This window comes from Lemur catta, chromosome 14 (assembly GCF_020740605.2).
Source record: "Lemur catta isolate mLemCat1 chromosome 14, mLemCat1.pri, whole genome shotgun sequence".
In the NCBI taxonomy this organism is placed as follows: Eukaryota; Metazoa; Chordata; class Mammalia; order Primates; family Lemuridae; genus Lemur; species Lemur catta.
The window spans coordinates 63,965,046-63,971,303 of NC_059141.1; positions in this window are offsets into that span (position 1 = coordinate 63,965,046).

Genomic DNA, 6,258 nt, shown 5'->3' on the forward strand with positions numbered 1-6,258 from the left:
GTCCTTTAAAAAAAGAGGATAAAATCAATTTATTTCAGATAAATGAAAGCTGAGATCGTTCATCTCCAACAGACGTGAACTATAAGAAATTCTAAAGGAAGTTTTCAGGCTAGGGAAAAGATACCAGATGGAAACCTGAATCTACAGGAAGGAAAGAAGAATATTATTAAAGGCAAATATGTGAGTAAATATAAACAAACTATGTACTTTGTATTGTCTTAATTTCTGTAAAAGACTATGACTATTTAAAGCAAAAACTGCAGCACTGTACTTTGGAGTTTATAACATACATAGATATAATGTGTTTGACAAAAATAGCACCAAAAATGGGGCAGAAAATAGAAGCGTAGTGTCACAAGCTTCTCACATTTTACATGAAAATAGTATTTTATTAAATCTAAGTAAATTGTGATAAATTAAGGGTATGTATTTTATTTGTAGCTTGTGAGAAAGACGTTAGGAAAGTCCAAGTTTAGTTCCAAGTAACAAACTACACTGAGCGTCTACTGTGTGCCGGGTCCCAGCCTGGCCCTGAAGAAACAAAGATGAATAAGGCAAGGCTTCAGTTAAGGTCCTTTCCTTGCTGCGAAGCAGGCTGTCTCAAGAGGGCAGGTGGTTCTCATATAGTGATTCAGGAACATAGCTCCTTTTACTCTAAGAGCTTCCTTGTCATTTGCATCCAGTTAGCAAAAGAGGAAAAGGAGTGGACAAGACACACCTCCACTCATCAAAGGCCAGCCTCAAAGTGGTCTGCATCACTTTAGCTCACACTCCACTGTAACCACAGGGCCTAACTGCAAGGAAGGCGAGGAAGCAAAGGCCAGTGTGTTTTGCAGGCTGTCAGCCTCTCCCATAGTCTCAGAGAGCTTACCATCTGTACTCAGGACAATATACAAAACAGTTCACAATTTTAAAATAAATGTTTTTCTGACTTTTAAAATAAAGCAAATTAATTTTACACAGTATGTAACAGTTTAAAGAATAAGGAATAAAATAAAAATCACTACTACCCTAATGCAGATCAATAGCCACGTAAGAATAATATTTCAGTCTTTTTTTCCATGTTTACTAAAGTATGTATCTTTGGTCTTACTTTTTTGTTCTTAACAAATTAGAACAGTGACATATATTCTGCTTCATAACCTGTTGGGGTTTTTTTTCACTTAATTTATTACAAACACTTCCCCATTTTATTATTACAATGTAATTTTTACACCATCTTGGGAGCAAGAAGGAGGAAGAATGTGTACATAACAAGGGGATATTTTTAACAAACTTGGAGAGAAAGCAGCTTCCCTGGAGCTGGTTGTGTTTTTCACATTCTTTGTGAGGATCGTGATGAACTCTAGGAAAGAGAGAGAATCCAACCAGCAGATGGTACTTCCTCAGAGATGGAGAATGTGAGTACTAGTGCAACTGGAAGATACCCCCACGGGACACCTGGCACTGCAGGAGAAATGGTAAATACCACTGGTGACATCTCCCATTGCAGACAGGAGAAAGGATTGGAAACTACAAATCACCAAATTCTTCCCTCATTTTCAAAAATAGCTGGAAGATCCAACTCCATATTGGTAGTGTTGACCCAAAACTCAAAAGGAGCCCATTGAGAAGATAAAGAACCATGAGCCACCACCCAAATGAATGTAGGCTGTTAGGCCAGCCCATTTCAATCAACATAATGATTTGCTAAAACCATGTCCTAAGCTAGGTCCTGGGGGCACAAATAATGGATGAGAACGCCTTCCTCAAAAAGCTTCCAGCCTAAGAACAAGTCCCTTAGGCTAATGGCACTTATCTCTGGTGTGTGAGAGAATAAACGCTGGCATCACTATGGATGTGAGCTCCAGCGAGGTGTTGGATGAGGCCTCCCATGAGTTATACTTCCATTTGTTCTGCTCCTCAACACCACCATATGGTCTTTGGGGAGTTCATGGCCACCACACACACCATATGGATCTCAGCCACCATGCACAGCCACACACCTGTCATGTCAAAATGGTTTTATTTTGGGGAAGTAAGAATAGAGAGCTGAAACTTCAGTTTAACTCTGAGTGCCTTTAGCCATCACATCATTGATATGGCATTGCCAGGAATGAGGTCCTACCTAAAGAGTCTCAACTTTGAGGGAGATCTCATAGGACCAGAGAGGATATCGGCGAGCAGCAGGCATGAAAGTGGAATGGGGATGGCAATAAGGAAGATGAGGGAATGTTTTGAAAAGAGATTCATGAGAAACAAAAGCCTTTTCAACAAATGGTGCTGAACAACATGGATATCCATAACGAAAATAAATCAAGGCACTTCTGCTGAAAATCAATTGACCATAAATGTATGGGTTTATTTCTGGGTCTATCCTGTTTCACTGGTCAATAGTTTCAACCAGTACCATGCTGTTTTGATTACCATGGCTCTGTAACATATTTTGAAATTAGGTAATCATGACTCTAGTTTTGTTCTATTAGCTCAAGATTTGGAAACTTTTGTGGTTCCATATGAATTTTGGTCATTTTTTTTTCTATTTTCGTCAAGAAGGACATTAGAATTTTGATAGGGATTGCTTTATTTCTTAGAGACAAATGTAAAAGCTAAAGCTATAATGTTCCTAGGAGAATATCTATGCAACCTGAGAGTAAACAAAGGTTTCTTGGACAGAGACCAAAAGCAATAACCATGAAAGAAAAGATTGATAAATTAGACTTATCTAAATTTAAAACATCTTCTAATCAAAAGACACTGTTAGGAAATGAAAAGGCAATTCATAGACTGGAGAAAATATTCAGAAAGCATATACCTGACCAAGGAAGTATCCAGAATACATAAAGAACTCCAGCAAATCAGTAACTAAAAGATAAACCACACAATTAAAAACAGTCAAAGACTTGAATAGACACTTCATAAAGAAAAACACACAAATGGCCAAGAAGTACATGAAAAGGTGCTCATCATTGTTAATTATCAGGGAACTGCAAATTAAAACCACACTGAGATACCGCCACACACCTGATTAGAATGGCTAAAATTTAAAAGACCATCAACATTAAATGTTGTAACTGGAGCAACTAGAATGCCCTTACATTGCAGGTAAGAATGTATAATGATACGACCACTTTCATAAACAGTTTAGCTGTCTATTACAAAGTTAAATACATACTTATCATGTGACCCAGCAATTTCACTCCCAGGCACTTAGCCAAGAGAAATGAAAACACATATTCACACAAAGATTATGCATGCACTACAGGGTTAGCTTTCATAACAGCTAAAAACCAGAAAAGAAACAACTCAAATATTCATCAATGGATAATAGATAAACAAATCATGGTATATTTACATAATGGAATTCGACTCCACTATAAAGATGATGCAACTACTGATACACTCTTCAGCATAATGACTCTCACAGACATTATGCTTGAATGAAATATGTTGCACACAAAAAGTACATGCTGTGATTCCAGTTATATGAAATTCTCCAACAGGCAAAATTAACCTATAATGAAAAAAATCCGAACAGTAGTTGCCCAAGGAAGGGGGTATTGACCGGATAAAGGCATAAAGAAACTTTCTGAGGTGACGAAAATATTTAATATCTTCATAGGGGTGTGGGTTCACAGGTGGAGCAACTTGTCAAAATCACGTAGTCAAGACATGTGCATATCAAGATGCATAAAAATTTTGCATTGAAAAACTATAAAAATACTTAAGTGGGAAAGGGGTGAAGGTATAAAGGAAACAAAAATGGCAAAATATTGATCAAGGTTGAGGTTGGATGATGGGTACATAATGGTTCATTATACTATTATGCTTACTTTATAGATGTTCACTTTTTTCCCCGAAAAGGGTTTTTAGAAAGTGAGGGAGGGAAGGCTAGTTGTACCAGAAATTAAAATATACTTTAAATCTTCTAGCAAAGAAACAGAGTGTGACATGGATAAACAGAGAACAATGAAACAACAGAACATCCAGAAATAGCCTCAACTGCATGTACAAATTTAGTATAAACAAAGGTGACTTGTCAAATCAGTGGGGAAAGATGTACTGTTAACAAGAGATGCTGGGATAACCAGGTAGAACACACAAAAAAATAAAATTAGATCCATTTCTCATAACTTGATAAAGCCAAGTGAACCCATTGTTTACAAGTAAAAAACAAAACCATACAAACACTACAGAAAAAAGATAGAATCCATGAAGCATTAATCAGGTGATAGTGGGTACATGGCTCTGAGGGAATGGCCTCCCAGCAGGGTAGTCCCAGGTGACGCTGGGCTCAAGGCTGGGGAGCCAGCATGGAAAGTCAGGGCCCAGGTGGTTCCAGCAGGAGTGGACACAGCTGGCTAGTGAGGCATGTGGCCCCAGGGCTGCTGGCAGGGCTGGAACATCGGGGGAGACCAAAATAAAACACGAGTTCATTTCAGATATACCTGGGCTGGTGCCGTGGGAGAAGCGAGCTGCTTCTGGCCACCACACCAGGTGACCCACACCTGCCGCAGCTGCCTAGTGAGAGGCAGGGGGAGCAGCGGGGCACACGCTGTTTTGTGTGGCATCCAGAGCGCCCATGGCAGCCCCGACTGGGTCTTGGACCAAGATGGCAGCAGGACGGCATGGCAAGGCCACAGCCGAGAGGCGTCAAGACCTCTGAAGGGTGGCCCTCCCAAAATCCTTCCTAATCCAGGAGGGGCTGTTTTCCATTTCTCAAGGCCACATTCGACATGTATTAGGTACAGATAACTCCTCCACAGGCAGGGCCTGAGAATTTACCTTCGAGTTGAAGAAAGGAAATAGGAACAGCATCAAACACCTCGAGGACAGTGGGCCAACTCCTCCCCCACCACGGGAGGACGAGGAGCGAGGAAGACGGCGCTGAGGCTGCGCCAGGGAGGACCGGCGGGCGGGGACTCCGCCCGGACGGCGCAGGCGGGCTCCTGCTCAGGGCGTGGAAGTCCCGGATGGAGCGTGCCCCGCGCTCCCGGTGGGAACCCGGAAGCTAAAGCAGGGAAGATGGCGCCGCAGGACCCAGTGTGCGCCTGCGGGCCTGGCGGGGAACCGGAACTGATTCCCTGGGCAGGCGCTAAGGGAGCATGTCCCCGCGGAACCCGCCGAGGTGTTAGGCTCAGTGACTCCCGCATCTCCGCGGGAGGCCGGCAGAGAACAGAGACGCCACCGTTTCTGGAGACGAGACTTTTCTCCACCATCCTTGGTGAAACCGAAGGACGGATCTGGGCAGGAGACGTGTTCTCAGGCCCCCGGCCGGAGGTTCCGGGCTCCTTCATGCCTCCCTGGTAGGCTTCCAGCCCGACCAGCAGGAGGTGTTGTTCCTCTTGTCCCTGGCCCTTCTCTCTGCCTCATTCCTGGCATCCGGCACTCCCGGCTCTGGCCTGGGTCCCCTGCCCGGGGCCGTAGCGCTCCTGGCAGAACGTGGCTCCTCCGCCTTCTCTCTCACGCGAGGCCCAGCCCGCCAGAGAGGTTGCTCTCTACGCCCGCACCTTTGTTGGGATTGGTGAACACCTGGACCGACCAAATGTGGCCCAGGTGGGATCTTGCCGGTGACCAGTGGCTGTGGGTCAGCACGGGTCAGCCCTCAGAACAATCGCCTGAGGCCAGGATGCCTGGGTCCCCTGGCTGCTGGCGGGACAGCCAGTCTGGTCGTTGCTCCTCACAGCCTCACCCTAGCCAGACGCTGCTGCCTGAAGGGGCCACCTTGCAGGCAGTCATGGACAGACCCAGATTGCCAAAGGGGACAGAAAGGAGAAGGGCAGGCTGAGTGAGATGCTGCCACACCTGGCACTGGAGGAAGGCGAGGGGACAAATGGCAACGTCCTCTCGGCCTAGGAGCTGGGGTTGGCAGGGACAGAGGCAGAGTGAGGTCAGCAGCTCCCCTGGGGGCAGCACAGGGAGGTGGGGTGGGAAGTGGACAGAGCAGCCCAGCTTGTGTTCTTGGACTTTCGAGCTAGGTCACCTCTCTGTGGAGGAGCCTCCCCTCGGGCTCCCACGAAGATAAATGAAATGGTGCAAAGGAAGAGAAGTGCCTTACTCCCTGTCCCAGGCTCCACGCACCGCCATCACAGGGTACAAAGCCCGGGCCTGCGGCCTCTTGGCTTTTGCACAGCCCCCTCAGACAGCAGCTTTCTCCGCAGGCGGGCGGGCTCCACGCTCCAGAGACTGCCCTGCCCACAGGCCCCAGGCGAGCGGGCTTCGCTCAGGCGTGACTCCGGGACACACCCTGCAGGAAACACCCCTGCCCGAGGGGCTCAG